An 18,953-nucleotide genomic window follows, 5' to 3' on the forward strand; every position below is an offset into this window, starting at 1 on the left:
GGGGAAAAGCCGGCTGGGGAGGCATGAAGATGTCTCCACGCTCACTCCTGCCACCCGCTTGCTTCCTGGCATTGTTTCAGTCTCATCTCTGGGCCTTGGGTTCCCTATTCACAAACGGGAAGACTGGGTTAGACCATCTGTAAGAGAAGATTGGGTTGGACCATCTGTAAGAGAAGACTGGGTTAGACCATCTGTAAGAGAAGACTGGGTTAGACCATCTGTAAGAGAAGACTGGGTTGGATCATCTGTAAGAGAAGACGAAGTTCTTCTAGCTTGAGCATTCTATACAACTGCAAATCTTAGCGACAGGTCCCTTTCAGGGTCCTTCCCATCCTGTGTTAGCTGTCTGGCTAAGCTCTGTCCTCTTTTTACCAAATGTCTGTTGCCCTAAACCCTGGCCACAGTGTCTGCCACTTTTAGAACACACATTTCTTTCTTTATTTAGTGGTGGTCGTCATGGGGTTTGAATCTAGGGCCCTTGCCCATGCTGGGAAAGCATCCCTGAGCTATATCTCAGCCCTCGTCTCACTTTTTACTCAGACACGGTCTTACTAAGTTGCCCAGACTGGCTTTAAATTAATTGTAGCCTCATTGGCCTTGATTTGTAATCCCTCTACCTCAGGCTCCTGAGCGGCTGAGATCATAGGCCTGAGCCACCAGGTCCAATGGGACATACATGGACATACATGGATCTAATCTACACGGGAAGTAAAAAGAAAGACAAGATCTCCTGGGTAAATTGGGAGCATGGTGACCATGGGAGAGGGTATAAGGGGAGGGGGGATGAAGGGAACAGAAAAGAGAAAGAAAAACATAGCTCAATAAAAATAAAATAAAATAAAAAAGCTAGTTGGAAACAAGCCTAAGCTAAGGTGAAGCTTTTATAATTAAAAATAGAAAATAGTTATTATCTTTTGGTCAATGACAATAATTATTAATAATTTGTTAATTATTAAAAATTATTATTAAGAATATATTTATTACCCTCTGAGCAAAAAAGTCTGGGAACCTGGGACACTGAAACCTTGGATATTCTTCATCTCCTCTCAGTCCCATGCCTGTCTACCAACCAGTCTCTCTCCTTAAAGTTCCAGCACCTCTTCCGAGAGAAAGTCCCCCCTGCAGCCTGGCAGGAGGCTAGGGCAACAACAGGCTGCTCTTATCTGAGCTCCGGCATATCCTTGGGTGGGGCTGGGAGATGTAGCAGAGACACAGGCCAGGGGGGAAGAGCTTACAGAAGCAAGCTCTCCTCAGAGGAGGTGGTGACAGGGTGAGAAGGCAGTGTAAGAGTGAGCACTGAGGACCCCTGAAGCCTGGGAGGCTCCTTCAAGATACTCCCCACCCCCCACATCTCCCTCATTTCCTTACGAAGAAGGCAGAAGAAGCACCTGATCTAAGCCGTGACCAGTGGATCACACCGGGATCTCTGGGGCTCAGCTCACTGCTTTTTCCATTCAACTCTGTCGACCTCAAGAGTCTAATGAGGTCAGTAGACCTGCTGCAGATGCTGGGAAATACAACCCTGGGGCCACTCTCGGCATGCGTGGCCAGGGAGATGTCATGATAACTGCATCCTCATCTCATGGGTCCTTCCTGACTCCGTGGGCTTCTCCTTTCTATTGAAAAAAATTATATGTCAGGCTCTTGACGCACACATTTAATCCCAACACTTAGGAGGCAGGGGCAGGTGGTTCTGCCTATTTAGCAAGTTCCAGGTCAGTCAGGGCTATGTGGTGAGACACTGTTGCACACACGTGTGTGTGTGTGTGTGTATACATATACTTATCTCTCTGCGTGTATGAACATGTACATACACCACAGCACACTTGCGGAGGTCAAAGCGAAATCCGTGTTAGTCTGCTCTCTTTTTCTACCGTGTGGCTCCTGGGTATTGAACTCACGTCATCAGGCTTGGTGGCAAGCACCTTACCTACTGAGCCATCTCGCCAGTCCTTCAACCTAGTTTTCTTTGTTCATTCTCCAGCGCTTTGCGGCAAAATCATGGGGAGATCAGAGGTCAGCGAGAAGAGAGAGTTGGGCCTCTCTGTCCCTCCACAGCCCCAAATAGATAAGATACACACACTATCTCTCTTTTCCTGGTCTTGATGTCCAGAGAAAGTTTGGTGGGGGGAGGGTGACATGAAAGTCAATTACCCCACCGGAGATCTGTCCCATTTACATCAAGAACATCACAGGTGGGCAATTTCAAGGTCATCTCAAGGTGTAGGACAGCAAATAAAAGGGTTTGCCTTTACAGATCTGCTAACAGAAGGAGGACGCGTCAGGGAAGTCAAGGAGTTAATTATTCAGAAGCATGACCTAGTTCCTGGGGGTGAGACCGGGCGAGAAGGAAGCTCACTAATCACTCCACCGCAGCAAGAAATCCACACTTCATGGGGCAGTGACTGTTGACCGCTGCCCAAGAAGACCCATTTATGCCTAGATGGCCCTGCCAGACCCTCCGGGATTTAGATACAGCTGGAGTTCAACAGGGAAGAGAGTTCGGGGAGTTGTGAGCAGCGCAGCGCCCCAGCTCAGCCCTCCGATGACGCTATCTGGGCAGGCTGCAGCCTGCCTAAAGCAAGTTTCTTCTCATCTGGACAATGCGGGTGAATTCACCTGCCTGATGGGGAAGATGGATGGTCTTTGTAAACGGCAAAGTGCAGCGTGAACTCGGAGTTTAAGCTGTCATCATGTAACACCGCACACTTTCTCTGCCCTGGAGAAATGTGTAATCTGGGCATGTTTTGGAAAACCATCCAAGGTACCTATTTGGCTGACATCACATTCTCTGTAATTTGGGCAAATTGTATGTTTCTACTTGGCATCAGAGACGGAGCTGGCGGGTGGAGTTCACATCAGAGCTTGCCTGGCCCTGTGTCAAGCCGGGACTCAATGAATGAGCCAGGAAAGGCCCACAATGCAATGTGGGAGGAGAACACATGGTCACTCAGAAACAAAACAAGACAATTCATGGGCTCAAGAGAGGAGGGAGCTAGCCAGAAAGGCACACACGCTCACCCCACGCTGGCTTCAGACAATGCTGGACTTCACTGTTTGCTGCTGACTCTCCACGGACACACTCTAGGCGCTATATGTCTTCAGAGAAAATAGGGGTGGCATCTCAGGCTGGCACGTACTGGCCAATCCAGACCTCTCTGCCTGGGCCTGCATACAATCCTAGGAATCAGAACTCTACAGCAGTTTTTCCTTGAGTCCAGTCAACCTCCCATCTTGTCCCTGTGTGGGTCCTCAGTGCGCGCCAAACCAGCCTCTAAATGCATCAGCCAGTGTGCCACCAGCTGTCACCCTAGGCCTAGACTGAATCCTGTTGTTCTCCCCCAACTTTTACCCTCCCCCCATCAACAAAACTGAGCTTTCTTGTAAGTCCTGAGCATTCCTGTGGGAGAGACCAGGTCACCCCCCTGCCCCGCCCTGTGTCCTCCAGCTCAGGGCCCTCTGTATGTTCCAAAAAAGGCAGACTCCGGGTCTCAACATGTTCTCAAAAGAGAAGTAAAGGAAGAGGAAGCAGGGAATGGAAAGGAGGCCACAGTGCTTGTCCATTGCCTGTGGTCCATCACTCTTCTCTACACCAGTTTTACAACCTGCAAAAAGTCTTTTCAGGCTGGACCTCAGTTTCCCTGTTTGATAATGAGGGGTTTGTTCTAAATAATCTCGCTCATGATAAAGATTGCTATTACAGAAGCCAGACAAACCCAGGACTAAGGCCATAGGAGGCCTGGTCCTTAGGAGTGTGTGACCTGGGGCAAGCCTGTGATTTGTTGTATCAGACAGGGCCACAAACAGGGGACTATAATACAACTGTCCTGCCTGTGGAGTGCAATGCGACTGAGTTTCAGGGCTCATAGGTCTTAAGTGGATTCGGGGCCCATATCCTCAAACAAATGCCTTCTACACACCTTCACTGTGCTGGTTATGTCCAGCTCAGACAGGGAGGCCAAATGGTGGCTCCTTGCCCCAGAGGTTCCCTTGGCCTGTAGGGGAGAGCCAAATACAGACACCATACTGGTGGGTCTGAGGAACCCACAAAGTACGATGGGAAGACAGGCGTTTCACCAGCCTCTCCTGAGCAAAGAAAGCTTCTTAGAGGAACGGCATGTGCTGGACACGGTGAGCTGCTTCAGGATGGTGGGAATGGAGCCAGAGTGGAGGAGAGGCAGAAAATGCGGTAGTTCAGTGGCGGGGGGGGGGGGGGGGGCGTGAAGGCCCACAAGACAATCAGCTATGTCTCCATGAGGGCCACCCTGGCCTTCACACTATCTTTACATTAAGGTTGCTTTAGTCTACTGAGAAAGTGCCAAAACGTCTAAACTCAAGACAGAATGAAAGCAAGTCCAACTGGTATAAAACTTAACAAGTTACGGGTGTATAATCTGTCCTGTTGCCTAAGGTGGATAGGTCCCCAAGGATAAATCAACTAGAAAGCTACAGAAGTGAGACAGCTGAGCAGGGCTTTCCTAATCAAGTTGTTACGTTGGCTTCCAGTGACCCCACCCCCCACAGGATCTGGTTACATCCTAACTGTTGCTGCAGGAAACGCTTTCACACCTGCTTGGAAGAAAGAGTTTAGAGATATAAAATATGTCTAGTGATTTATTTTCACGTTCAAAGAAAATGCAAATGTCTCAGGGACTTGGAGAGGATGAAAATCGAAACAGATGTGAAATCTGAGATATGCAGAGGCGATCCCCATGCTTTGGAGAAGCAGAGGTCCTGCTTTTACATGCACATGCACACGCATGCACGTTGCGCGCACACACACCCTCACACACATGCACGCACGCACGCCATCCATGGGTGTTCTCTTTAGCACATAAAAAGACATGTTTAGAATGCCAGGAGGAAGGATCCCCTGCCCAGTTGCTCACATAACTCATGAGAGGAAACTCACTATGTATTGAGTACCGGTGGAGTTGGCACTGCCAGGATCAGACATGCTTTTATCCCAGAAGCTATGCATAGATGAAGAGCTTAAGTCGAAAGTCTGGGTGGCACTTGCCTTGACCCTACAACACGGCAGGGCTTAAGCCCAACTCTCAGGGTCCCTTTGTCCAAGCTACGGTGCCCTGAACATGAAGGCCTGGTGCAGCTCTAGTGGCACAGTCTGTGAGGTTGGCATGCTCCGAGAGCAGTCACCTGTTCGGGAGCTAACACCCTGCTCAGCCTCATGCCCATTACCACGCCCACAGTCCTCAGGGCCTGTGCCAACTGATGAACAGGCTAGCCTGCCTTGGCTACATTCTATCACCCTGAGCTGTAGGCTTGGTACTGATGCCTCATGACAGCAGTCAGTCATGGGCCTCAATGCATCTGGCCTGCTTCTCAAGGGAAACTTCCGGGAGCAGTGGGTAAGAGAGCTAGACATCCTGAATTTGGAAGTCTACTGTCAGGCTAACCAGAGTTTTAAAGCTTTGTATCACATCCTGTTCCCTAGAGCTCATGAGATCTATGAAGAACAGCAAGAAGATGAGGGGCTCTTTGGGAGGTCTGCTTGGGTTGCTTTCACAGTGGTAATGAGTTGAACATGGCTGGGTCAGGGAGACATCAGGCGGTTTCCCAGAGGCCTGGGAACGCTGTGATTCAGCCACTCAAAAGACCAACCAATGCCTACATTCTGACCAACAGTCAGGCATACCCTACATATCACACCTGACCAGAAGGTCCTAAGGTCCATTGCCACGTCTTCATCTTCACAATAAAGGGCTTGACATAACTGGAGACTCCCTCATCACTCTACCCTTTTGGCTGCCCACCAACCCTGGCTTTAGAAACACAGGTGACTGGTAATATAGAGTGGGCATGGAATCACCCATAGAACAGGCCTTGCTCTGACTAGTTACTATGTTCTGCGTTGGCAAATCCTCCCACCTGCCCTGGAAAGAGCTAGAGTTATGTCATGTGCTTGAACCCAAGTCCCAGCTAACACTAACTAACCCCAGCAGTCCAAGGATCCATGGTGGAGCAGCATAATAAGTCCAGGCCCACACTTGTTCCTTGACACACAAAACCTCCCTTTGTGATCAGTCGGATGAAGAAACGTCATCTCCTGGGAACTTGACATCACGCCAGGAAAAGCTAAGAAGCAGGAGGCTTCTGGTCTCCCGTGGACTTGATTTGGGGGTGCATGTATCCCTGTGGATCCCAGGAACTTGAGAAGCCCAAGGGAGATGAACTCAGGGGGGTCTTCCTCTCTGATGTGCTCCTCATCTAGCTGCGTGAAGTCCGAGTCCTCCTCGAGTACTCCATGCACTTAGACTGGGCCTGGAATGTTCCAGGAACTTAAGAAATACTTGTTGAATAAAGGCTGGGGGTGTGGCTCAGGAGGAGAGCTGCTTGCTTGGTATGTGCAAGGTCTCGGTCCAATCCCCAGTACCATGAAGAAAAATGGGGTGGGGAATGAATGTATGTAGAACCCGGTTATCCTTTATCACATGGGCTGGTCCAGGAGCCACTTGGGATGAGTTCAGTTAGACACATCAAGGCAGGTTCAGACTTCAAAGCAGCAAGCAATGAGAGAGGGCTCCACACCCCAGCCTGCTGGACAGAGGACAAAGGCTCAGACTTTGTGCCAAGTCTGGGATTTACTTCAGGCACCCAGGAGCCTCTGATTGAGCAAGAGAAATGTCTTCATCTTAAGGTTTCCCAGTCAACATCTCAGGGGTTCCAGTCTGGTTCCTTTCACATTGTTAGTGGCCTTGGAAGAGTCACAAGCTGATGCTAGAAGCTGAGGATGGATCTCAGTTGTCACGCTTCCCTGACACACACTGCATTCTGGCTTCCATCCCCAGCCCCACATAAAACCAGACATGGTGGTGCATGCCTGTAATCCTAGCCCTTAGGAGGTAGCAGCAGGAGACTCAAAACTTCAAGATCATCTTTGACTACACGTGAGTTTTGAGGTCAGCCTGAGATCCATGAGTCCCTGTCTCAAAAGAAAATTTTTTTTTAATTTAAAGTGGATCAATTTTTAGTCAGCACCTAATGAGGATCGCTGGAACGTGAGGTGAGGTAACAGGTAAAGGACTCAGCCAGCGCTAGCTCTCAGTATGTGCCTGGGAGTGGCAAGGCTGTTACTATCTGCATTGGAGTGAGGGGCAGGGACATGGCTGGAGCCCTCTGCCTGACCTAATCCTTCCAGAAGGAGGAAGCATCCCTGGGAAAACTGTTTAACCTTCCTGTTTCAGAATCATGGCACATGAGAGGGGTCAACTTTATAGAGTAGTAGAGTTATGTAAGCAAGAACCTTGGATTATTAGCCATCACTAAGTAAGCATGAGGTAAGACTTAGTGATCTCCTGTTTTCTCATAACAGATCCCAACCCATGTTCCATCCCTTAGCCCAAGATGGAGGCACAGGGCTCAAGGCTGAGCATGCATACAGTTTGCTCTGAAGTCCCTGGAACGTCTGGTTCCCCTAGGTCAAGCCACCCCTTAGGCTGGGTGGGGTAAGTTGAGGGCCGCCTACCACTGAGGAATACTAGAAAGGGGACTACGGCTGAGGGAGACTGTCAGTCAGTTATTCTCCTTCTGGGGCTGGATGCTTCCAAGCCTCCACTGGCATCTTCCGATAGACTCCCTTCTGACGTAAGCTCATTTGGGTTTGGCTCCTGTTCCTTAAATGTAGAATCCTGACAAACAACAGACCTGAACAGATGGCTGCCTTGTCACCACCGAATCTGCCCAGGAAGAAGAGCTAGCTGTCCATCCTCCTCGAGACCCCGACAGCCAGGACAGAGCAAACAGGTGCAGCAAGGTATCTGTAAGCAGCAGGGAGAGGAGGCTACTGCAAGCCTGGTCCCACAGTCCTTGGCAACAACCTAGCCTCAGACATTGCCCTAAGTATTTGGAAAGCAGAAGGAAAGATAGAAGGAAGCTAGAGTTGATTTTCATTGACTTCAAAGAGGTACCCACCCCTCAAAATTAAGATAGCTATTGAATATAGCTCTTTGGAGGAGGAAGAAAAGGAGAAAAGAAGGGAGGAAGGCAAGGGAAATTGCCCCCATTGGAGTACTTGAGCCATTTTTAGAACCTTACCCCAGCCTCCTGAGAGCCAGGAGATCATTTAGTCCTCTTTCCAGGAGAAGAGACTGAGGCTCACAGAGATCTGTAACCAAAATCACCCACCACATGGTTCACGCCTCTGCTCCCCCAGATCTTGTCTTTATTCTAATTCCCTAGCCTGGGCTCTGCTCCTCACACGACTCCTCATTTCCGCTGCCACTAATCCATGAACTCAGAATGGCCAAGGGACACTAGTGGTGTTCTCTCTTCTCTGACCAGCTGACACCAGAAGTGGACAGAAAAAGACATGAGAGGTAGCTTCAGCTACCCCAAGTGTGTTTCAAGGCGCACGTCTTTCCACCAAAGAGTTTTTAATCCTAGGAGCTGGTAAACAGTTCAGTTGCTTTGGTGTTTGCCACCAAAGCAGGAGGACCTGAGTGTGACCACCAGCACCCACATACAAAACAGGACATAGTGGCACGAATTTGTAATCCCAGCACCGAGGAAGCAGAGACAGGCAGATCCGTGGGGCTCACTGGGTAGTCAGCCGTCTTACTTGGCCCATGAGAGACCATAACTCCAAACACAAGGTGAATGGCCCCTGGGGAATGACCCCTAAGATTTCTGGCCACCACACACAGGCATACAGGAACACTCATGAACACATGCGCGCACACGTGCATAGGCACATATACCTGCACATACATGGAAAGATTTTTAACCTCAAAGGGTTCTGTGTGAGTCTCGGGAGACCACATGAGCTGTGTGTTTTAACCAGGTATACCTATCAGAGCCCTATGGGGAGTTGAGGTTTGTTTTTGTCTCAGCTGTCTGTCCCAGGAGAGTCTGTCTTAACGGGTAGAGACCGCAGTGCCTGACACGTGGTACTGAGCTCAACAAAGTTATCTTTGCTTGATCTCAGCCCCAAAGATAATTTATTTTTCTATTTTTAAATAGATTGACCCAAGCCTTCAAGCCGAATCTCTAACTTCTCCCGGCAAAGGAAGTTCTACTGGTACGTTAGTTTTTAAAGGGGGTTTATTGTTTTGTTTGTTTGGTTTTAGACAAGGTTTCTCTATGTAGCCTTGGCTGTCCTAGATCTTGCTCTGGAGACCAGGCTGACCTCCAACTCAGAGATCCACCTGATTCTGCCTCCCAAGTGCTAGGATTAAAGGCGTGCGTCACTACCAACATGGTTTAGATTTTAAAGGTTTATAAAGTTGCCAAAAAATAATGAAATCTGTAGCCTGACAGCCAAAATGAAGAGCCAAAATGAAGAACCAAAATGAAGAGCCCCACCTCTCCTGCAGCATTAGCTCATGCGTAAGTATGTCCAGTCGCCTGCCTCCCAGTTCTCGGAAAGTCTAGCACCCCCAGTGCACACGGGTATCCCAGACAGCCAGTGGGAAAGGCATGTCCAGACACAAACATCTCCTGGCACAGAAGGGGCCATGGCCGCAGGCAGAAGTTGGAGCTTCCAACATTCACTGGAGAATGAAATTAGAAACCACAGTTTGGAATGATGTGAAAATCCTTCTGACCACAGCAATGCTAGGAGGAAAACACTGGGCAGGGTCTACACTGCACCTGTGTATAGAGGTAAGGGCAATAAGCCAAGCCTGGGGGTCATTACCCGCCAACCCCCGGGGGACATGCACAGCCCACAGCCTGCCTGGCAGCCAGAGGGAGCAGTAGCAGCCCCCACCACAGGGATCCCCCAGGTAAGTATTCCCATTGTCCACCCCCTCTTTTTTTCCTCTCTGCCACTCAAACGATCAAAGAAATGGGCTCATCTTTCCTCATGGCCTGATCTGGTTCACTCCTGTTGGCTGGTGAGAACTGGTTACGGAGTGTAGCCTGGTGTTGGAGGAGGAAGTGGGAAGTGGGAGTTGGGGCTCAGGAAGCAGAGGGAGCAGGAAGAAGGGTGTCCATGGAGAAAAGGGGCCCCAAGTCACATCAGCTCTGAGTGAAGTCTGCCTTTTGCTGGAGTGGGAGCTACCTCTTGGCTGCTTCCTCCCCACTGAGACCAGATTCCTGACAGAAGTGACAGCAGGAAAGGATTTATTCTGGCTCACAGTTTAAAGGAAACAGTCCATTGCGGCAGGGAAGGCACGGCAGCTGGGACTCCATTCGTGGCAGCGGGAGGTTAATACACGGCTTGACAGATCAAGAAACAGGGATCTCTGGCCAGAAGTAGATTTGGCTTTGAAACCCCCAGTCCCACTTTCTACTGTCTACGAGGTCGGCCAACTAGACTTCCTGTGCCAAGGCTGTGCAGCCTCTCAGGACAGCACCACCCTCTGGGCACCAGAGTTCTGCAGGAGACATATCATAAGCAAACCATAACAACTAAGATGCGAGGATCAAAGCTGCCATATGGCCTTCCTTCCCAGAGAGGCTGGAGCTGGGCACAGAGTGCTGTGCTCAGAGCATTTTAGCCAACGCTTTCAATGTGTGCGCAGGCACCGCACGCTCCCTTCGCACGAGGACATGGAGACCGAGGAAACTCAAGCATCTACGCAAAGTCCCATACCTTAGGAGGAGCAGAGATAGAACGTGTGCCCTGGCAGGGTACACTCCACTAGAGTCTCAGTCTCTGCTTGGCAGCCTGGGATATGATGGGTGCTCAAAACATGCCCATGGGAAAGAGAGCCTTACTCTGGAAGCTGCTTAGTTCCGAGACGGGGGCTGCCGGCTCCCCCCACGGAGGCAGATGGAGAATGGGTGGAAGGAAGTGTAAAGAGCCTCTCTGAGGTAGGCAGGCTGGAGTCGAGCCTGGGAGGAGGAGGATGGGGAAGGGAAGTGTTGCAGGGCCACAGCAAAACGCCGAAACAGCAACAGTGTTGTGTTGGTATTTTACTTTTTTGCTATTTGCACTACCCAGATCCCAAAGAAACCACTCACATAACAAGAACCCCAAGAGAGACATACATGAATCCCCCTGGGAAGGGGAAACAGACAAAATCTCCTGAAAAAAAAAAATTGGGAGAATGGTGTGAAGATAGGAGGGTGGAAAGGGAGAGGGATGGGAGAAAGGGAGAGAGGAGGAGAACATGAGGGAATGGGACGCTCAAGAAGGGGGAAGGAGAGAGAAGAGAGCACAAGGAAAGAGATATCTTGACTGAGGGAGCCATCAAAGGGCTAACGAGAAACATGGCAGTAGGGAAATTCCCAGGAATCCACAAGGATGACCCCAGCTAGGGCTCTAAGCAACAGTAGAGGGGATGCCTAAACTGGTCTTCCCCTATAATCAGACTGATGACTACATTAATTGTCATCAAAGAATCTTCATCCAGCAACTGATGGAAGCAGATACAGAAATCTACAGCAAAGCTCTGGGCTGAGCTACCTGAGACCAGCCCAAGAGAGGGAGGAGCGATAATATGAGTAAAGGGGTCACCACCATGATGAGGATACCCATAGAAACAGCTCACCTGAGCCAGCGAGAGCTCACTGACTGATAGCGGGGAACCTGCAGAGGACCAAACTAGGTCCACTGAATGTGGGGACAGTTGTGAGGCTTGGGCAGTCTGTGGGGCCACTGGCAGTAGGAACAGCATTTATCCCTAGTGCTTGAACTGGCATCTTGGAGCACATTCTCTTTGTACAGACTATACCTAGACTATAATCAGGGCCTTGGTCTTGCCTCGAAGTGAAATGTCAGACTTTGTTGACTCCCCATGGGAAGCCTTACCCCTTCTGAGGAGTGGATAGGGAGGTAGGGGGGAAGGGTAGGGTGGGAGGAGGGGAGGGAGTGGGAACTGGGATAGCTACATAAAATGAGAAAAAGATTGTATTAAAAATTCTTAATTAAAATAAAATAACCACTCACACAGAGGCTTACTCTTACTTATAATTGCCCGGCCTAAGCTTGGCTTGTTTCTAGCCAGCTTTTCTTAACTTAAATTATCCAGACTACCTTTTGCCTCTGGGCTTTTTCCTTTTCCTACTTCTGTATATCTTACTTTCGCTCTTACTCCGTGCCTGGCTGGGTGGCTGGGTGGCTGGGTGGCCCCTGACATCCTCCTCCCCTTTTCCTCTCATTGCTCCTTCTCTGAAGCCCAGATTTCTCCTTCTATTCATACCGTCTGCCTGCCAGCCCCGCCTATCCTTGCTCCTGTCTCCCTATTGGTCATTCAGCTCTTTATTAGGACTGTCAGGTGTTTTAGACAGGCAAAAAAAAAAAAAAAAAAAAAAAAAAAAAAAAAAAAAAAAAAAAAAAAATCACAGCTTCACAGAGTTAAACAAATGCAGCATAAACAAAAGCCACACAACTTAAAATAACATTCCCCAACGGGGCACTGCTGGTGGGCGGGGGCGGGGAGGCTGTGAATGCTAGCAGGGTAGGCCAGCATGGAAGCTGAGGGATAGGAGACCCACCTGGGATGGGAGTGGAAGGGATCTTAGCTCTTCCGTCAGGAACAAACAATTCTACCAGAACCTCTGTCACCTAGAGCCTGGAGGCCCTCCAGCACCAGCTCCTTGGGGAACTTATGGAGGGTGTTCAGAGGCAAGTGTACAACAAAGCCCAGCGGCTTCTCTTCCCATGGCAGGATGGAAACACAACTTCATAGCAGGTGTGTTTGAGCTTCCGGTCTGCGCTGCTCTGCTGACCTGCCAGGCAAGGATTCTAGCCCAAGAAGGGAAGCCTCAGCATTCAAGGTGGCCAGGAATAAGAAGGGAGTGCTGCTTTTATCAAAGCTTGAGGTTTGGAGTCTCGTCCCCCACCCACAACCATGGTAGGCTCTTTTCACTGCAGGGACTTCTTAAGGACACTTTCATCAAACTGCCCTTTCCTATTGAGGGTCCCTGCCATAACATCTTACAAGTCCATGTTAAGGGCTGGTTTAGTCACATTGTAGCATCATTGCCTGCTTCTCCCCCAGGGAGGAAGCATTGCCATTGTCTCTGCTTCAGTCCCCAGTATTCCCTGGCCCTGGATAGGCCCTGGGCCTCACACCCATACTGTCCCTTCTTCTCGGTGAAGCCTGGGCCCCTTCCTGCCCCCTCCCGCTTCAACTGCCAGGTTCCCCAAAGTTATCTCCAGGCCCTACTGTCTCTGCTCCACACTGGGCCCTAAATGCCTGGTTCTAGCCCTGACCTCAGACCACAAAAGAGAAATGGGGGTGGCCAGTGATCAGCGGAGACCAAGCTGCCAGTGTGTTCTTGGTTTGAGAGAAAGCAAAGGCAGACGGCTAACTCCTCTGCATGGCTCATGTGCTTTAATAACAATTGTTATAATTGCTATTTTTACTTCACTGAGACAGTGTCTCCCTCTGTAACTGACCTAGAACTCATGGCGTAGCTCATGCTGGTTTTGAACACACCATTCTACCTCAGCCTCCCAGGAGCTGGAATTACAGGTGTGCACACCACACTGGGTTGCTTCTTGGCACTCTTTTGCTTGAGAACACTCACAGTTCCATACGGCTTAGAGCCAAAGACCCCAGGGGGTTAAGGAGCATCTGCCCGTGGGACCCAGCTCGAACCCTCCCCGTGGATCCATGCCTTTCACTTGCCAACTTCAGGGGGCTGCTTTACAAGAGCCACCCTCCCTCACCCGGCAACCCTTCTGCTCCCCTGCTTCAGCCGTCTCCAGTGCCCCCTCATCCTTTAGCACTGACCTTTTATTGCCCCCCTTCCTTGGATCAGCTTCAGGAGCTGGGAAACAGGGTGCTGTTTGACTTGTTGTTTACACACACACACACACACACACACACACACACACACACACACACCCCGTTTCATAAGCCCAGACCTTAGCAGCAGTAGCTGGCTTGTTCTAGAGCAGCGGTTCTCAACCTGTGGGCTGTGACTTTCATGGGGTCGCATTTTTGGATCCATAACAGTAGCAAAACTACAGTAGCAACAAAAATGACACGATGAACTGCATTACAGGGTTGCCACATGAGGAAGGTTGAGAACCACGGTTTTGGAGGACTAGAGCCACCTCTTGTAACTACCCATGGAATGACTGAACAGGCCTGAGAATGTCTGGGGAGAGCTGCGCCTGTAGCTCAGCTGGTAGAATGCTTGCCTAGCATGCCTGGGGCTGATCCTGAGCTTCGTGCACGCTAATCCTGAGCTGTATAAAGTCGGGTACAGCGGTGTGCCTGTAAGCCCAACACTCAGAAGGCAGAGGCAGGAAGAGCGAGCAAGAGCTCAGGGTTATCCTTGGCTACCTAGCAAAGCTCAAGACCAGCCTGAGCGCAGGCAACTTGACTAAGAAAACAAAATGAAAATGTCGAGGGAGAACGCCTCCTGGGGGAGCCATGGAAAACACGTGGCCAGCATGCCTCCTGCCCTCCTGCTCCTCAGCACGCTGCAGCTACCTAGATCGGAACAGATGGACATCAAACCCTGTGTCTTGCTGCACTGACCCTAGGGGTCGATGGGTACCCGCCCCGTCTTACATGGCCGGTGTCACTCACCCAGAGTCTGTGCTTATTCCCACCTTCCTACCGGCTCTTTCCCTTCCCTCCAGCGTGAGCAGAGGGAGAGACAGATGCTCCATGCTTCCTCCCACCCTACTTGCCATCTGCACTTCGCCTACCCCTCAAGATCCACATCAGACACCACCACCGCTTTCTCCCCTCCTCGGAACCTTTCCAGGCTTCTGCAGCCCAGCAAGAACATTCCTTACACCAGGGCTTTCCCTCCATCCCGTCGCCTGGACTAGCCAAGAACTTCCTGGTGACGTTTCTCAAATCCTCCGCAGCCTGCTGCCACACTTGTTTACACACACTTGTTTACCCGCACGTGTGTCTTGCTTTCCTGGCACTGTAAACTTTCTGGGAAGAGCTGCCAAGCCTGATGAATTCCAATGTCCCCAAAGCACAGGGAACAGGCACACAGTAGGGACTCCACAAACATTTCTCAGTTCACTTCCGGGTATAAACAAGCCACCTTCTCAACAACCTCTCCCTGAACTGGCCTCTCCCACACCCTCCATCTCTTCCCTAACCTGGCTGCTGCTCACTTATCTGAACAGGCAGCTGTGGACCTGTGCCTTCAAAGGCTCCTGTAGGGCCCACCAAGTGGTTTGCAAAGCCCCACAGGCCTGGAAAAGTGAAGTGTCTGGTTCGTTCTGGCAGGCCAGGGGTTCAGAGTGCAGTTCCCTCAGAGGCAGGAGCCTAGCAGAGGAATCACCAGGGTGGAGGTGGAGGTGACTCATAGCTGAAACCCACACTGGAGACTCGGCTTGCTGAGCGCGAGATCTCAGCAAACAGACAGACGCTCTCAGAAAGCTGACCTTACAAGGCCAGCGGAAGCTCCAGTGACTTTTCTTTTCTTTTGCAGGCAGGATATCACACTGTAGCCCAGGTTATCCCGGAACTCACTCTGTAGCACAAGCTAGCCTTGGACTCCCAGGGTTCCTCCTACCTCAGTCCCTCTGAGTTCTGGGTTACAAGTGTGAGCCACCCAAACCTGCTTTCCAATTCCTTCTGCTGTGCAGGAAGATGAGTCAGGTGGGGTAGAGGAGGCCGTGTCTCGAAGGTGCTGTGTGAGGCTGGGCTGGACCCTGGAGGACAGAATGGTCTTCCCATTGCCTCTGCAAGCGCAGAAGGCTGCAGCAACTGCTGTACCCTTGAGCAGCTGAGGCCCAGGTGAGCAGGAATCAACAGAGGCCTGACTCAGACTTGAAACCACACTCTTTCCACATGGCCTCAACAACTCCAATTAGCTAATTATATACCCAGATTACCTGAGACTTTGGTGGTAGGGAGGGGGTAGGGAATATACTCACTGAATTCTCAAATCCCAAATCCTGAAAGCTCCCCACCCATCTCAAGACATTTTCCCTTCTCTTGGGCCCTGGCTAGTGTGCCAATCGAACAGGTAAGCCGTTTTGAGCGGCCTCCTGACGATGCTCTTCAAGCATTTGCATGCAGAAAGCCAAGTCCACTCCTTTATGTAGCCGACAGCTGACTTCCCCCACTGAGACGGACTTACATTAGGGCAGGGAAAGAAACAGTCTTCATGTAGACCGCCTGTGAGATAGAGCCCACAGGAGACAGGACTGAGGTGAAGGGTGCCTCAGGATGGAAGCCTCCAGTTCACAGCTAGCGTGAATGCAGCTGAGCAGAGAGAGCTGCTGGTCCTGAGGGCCGGGTGGACCCCAGGGGCTATTGCCTAGGGCTTCCTGGCCTCTCAGAGACCTTCACCTTCCAGAAGAGGAAGGCAGCTTCCATGGTAACAGGACAAGCCTAATTCCTTAGTTTCCCACAGCAAAGACAGCCAGCGAGTGACCAGGACACAGGAAATGGGGAGGAAAAACAACCATTTCCTGTGAAGTTTGTGAGCCACAAAAGGGGAAGTTGGTACACGGGATCTGAAGACAACAGACCTTCCTAACAGCTGGGGGAGAAGAGAGCTCCTAGACCTGGCTGGGCCTGCAACTCAGAAACGTGATTCCAGCCTCCTGCCAGAGAAGAGGGAGGGAGGCGGACACAAGAACCTATCCTGGGGCGAGGGAACTTGATTTAGCTTCTATGTTTTTCTTATTGTTGGTTACTGTTGTCAGTTTATTACAGTTGGGGCTTTGAGCACTCTAGAGAAATGCTCTACCACCGATCTCTGTCCCTAGCCCTGTTTTGTTTTGAAAGATGTCTAAACAGTTCTAATGAGTTCAAGTCCTCCAGGCCAATAAGCTCTAGCCTAGAGCACTGCACACATCTGGAGAGGAGATGCTTAATAGCTTAGTGGCTTTTGTATCCGAGAGGCAGTCCAGTCCCAGACCTGAAAGTGGGCCCGGAACCCTGTGGGAACTCAGGGTATATGATGTCAAAGCAGGTGAAGAGTTGTAGCAGTCAGACCTCAGCTGGTCACCAGTAGGAATCTTGTCATGGGTCAGAGAAGGAACAGGATGGAATCCATAAGGCAGCTGGAATCTGTGTCCCCAAAGCAAGTTGGCTAAGGTCTGAGATCCCCTAAAGGGTGCTCTTAGCATTGTGCCATAAGGTTCTCTGAGAACCCTGTGTGGTGGTGACCTGCGTGCTGTCTGGGGTCACTACATGCAAACCTGAAATCATCCTCAGAGCAAGGCTGCTTGGGATTCAACAAGTCAGCATTTAAGGCGATGCATGCCCGCATCCCAGTGCTTGGGACTACTGGTTCAAGGACTGCTGGTTCAAAACAGCCTGAACGACATATTGGGACCCTGCCTCAAGAGAAACAAGTCAAAGTCCAAATTTAACCAAAATAGGAAACAGTGAGGGTTCACAGAATAAAGGCACTAGCTACCATGCCTGCCCACCTGAATTCAACCCTGGGACCCGCATGGTAGAAAGAGAGGATCCAAGCTTGCAGGTTGTCCTCGGACCTCCATGTGTGCTCTGTTGTAGGCACTCTTGCCCCCATCCATACGAATACACGGATAAATCAATAAAATGTAATTTAAAAATTAACCAGCATGATTGTTGAATCACAATCACCACAGTCTTTTACAGACATGCCCACAGACCAACCCGATAAAGACAATGACTCAGCTGAGAGTTTCCTCAGGTCACTCTGGTCTGTGTCAAGTTGACAGTTATAGCTGACTAAGGCAGGTCGGAAAGAGATGCTGAAGAGCTGGACCTGAGCATGAAGAAAGCTCAGAAACACTGTAACCAATTTTATTCTCTTTTCATATGCACACAAGGGGAATACGGAATAAGCCAAGTTGCTGCTGCGTGCCTTGGTATGCAGGAGGCTGAGGTGGGAGGGTCGGGGCGGTCTAGTCTATACAGCAAATGAGTTTGAGGAGTTTATATTGCAGAGAGCTTGAGTTCCGGGCCAGCCTGGACTGCAGAATGAGAATTGTACTTTCAAAAATCTAAACAAGCAAAACTCAGGCATAATATAAAAACATTTGTCTAATGCCTCATAGAGTAATAAATTTTAAAGGACCGTAAGTGGAATAAGTGAAGTTCTCGATGGAATCGGGACTTTCCTCACCATCCAGTTCTGTGTCCAGTGGGGTACTGGCTTCACCAAGAAGGCAAGCCTTGCCCATCTCTTCATTGCCTGTGACAGTGTCCCAACTGAGGCACTCTTTAAACATCCATTGCTTAAGGGCAATGTCACTTATGGAGCAATAGAAATGGGAGGCTTGAGGGCAAGAGGAACCCTGACCCAGAAAAAAGATCCCATTGGTGTGTGGGGTACTAGTGGCTATGGAGAACCCACTGCCCTATTTAATCTGCACACGCATCCTGTGAGGTAAATAATGTCACTAAACCTGACTGAAAGTCCAGTTCTGCCTGTGACAACCTGCCTCCAGTAGACAGTACATCAGAGGTCTTGAACTGAAGCTCAAATGGGCTCAGTGGTCATTGGTCATGGAAGAGCCAACCTGGGCTCCCATGAGACAAGTGATGCGAAGAAAGAAAGGGGGCTTGGGAGGGAGAAGGGGAGAGACGTGGAGAGGAAGGAGAAGAGGAAGGGAGGAAGAGAGAGAAGGAGGAAGAGCAAGAGGCAGGGAGAGAGGAAGGGAGAGCTGCAGGAAGAGAGGGAGGGAGGAAGAGAGGGAGGGAAGGAGAGTGGGAGAAAGAACAGGAGGGAGGAAGAGAGAAGGAGGAAGAGCTGAAGGGGGTAAGAAAGAAAAGAGAAGGTTCCTATCACACCCGATCCCCAGCTCCATGAATACTCAACTCCTTCCACTTGCAGCTTGCAAGAGCAATTGATCCCATCACATAAACCCAGGGTGTCCCCAAGACAGACACGAAAGACAGGTGCCTGCAGCACTGCTCCAGCGTCACAACTGTAAACACAGCAAGTTACAATGCCACCCACCCACCAGGTTAGCATCAGCAGCAGGTGGATGCTGGGCAGGGCCTTCACCTCCCCTTCCCTGCCAGCACACAGAGGGAAGGGAGATTCAGAAAGCCAGAGAAATCAGCAGCATGCCAGATGGGCTGCTGGGTTCTGCAAACTTCTGACCCCTACAG

General features: G+C 50.4%; 1 protein-coding gene across 3 annotated transcripts in view; it reads right to left on the reverse strand.

Moving 5' to 3' along the window:
• Mical2 (microtubule associated monooxygenase, calponin and LIM domain containing 2) overlaps nt 1-18,953 on the reverse strand; it is a 196,709-nt gene that overhangs the window by 168,242 nt on the left and 9,514 nt on the right. The gene's annotated exons all lie outside the window — the stretch shown is intronic.

The sequence above is a fragment of the Chionomys nivalis genome, chromosome 8 (assembly GCF_950005125.1).
Source record: "Chionomys nivalis chromosome 8, mChiNiv1.1, whole genome shotgun sequence".
NCBI lineage: Eukaryota > Metazoa > Chordata > Mammalia > Rodentia > Cricetidae > Chionomys > Chionomys nivalis.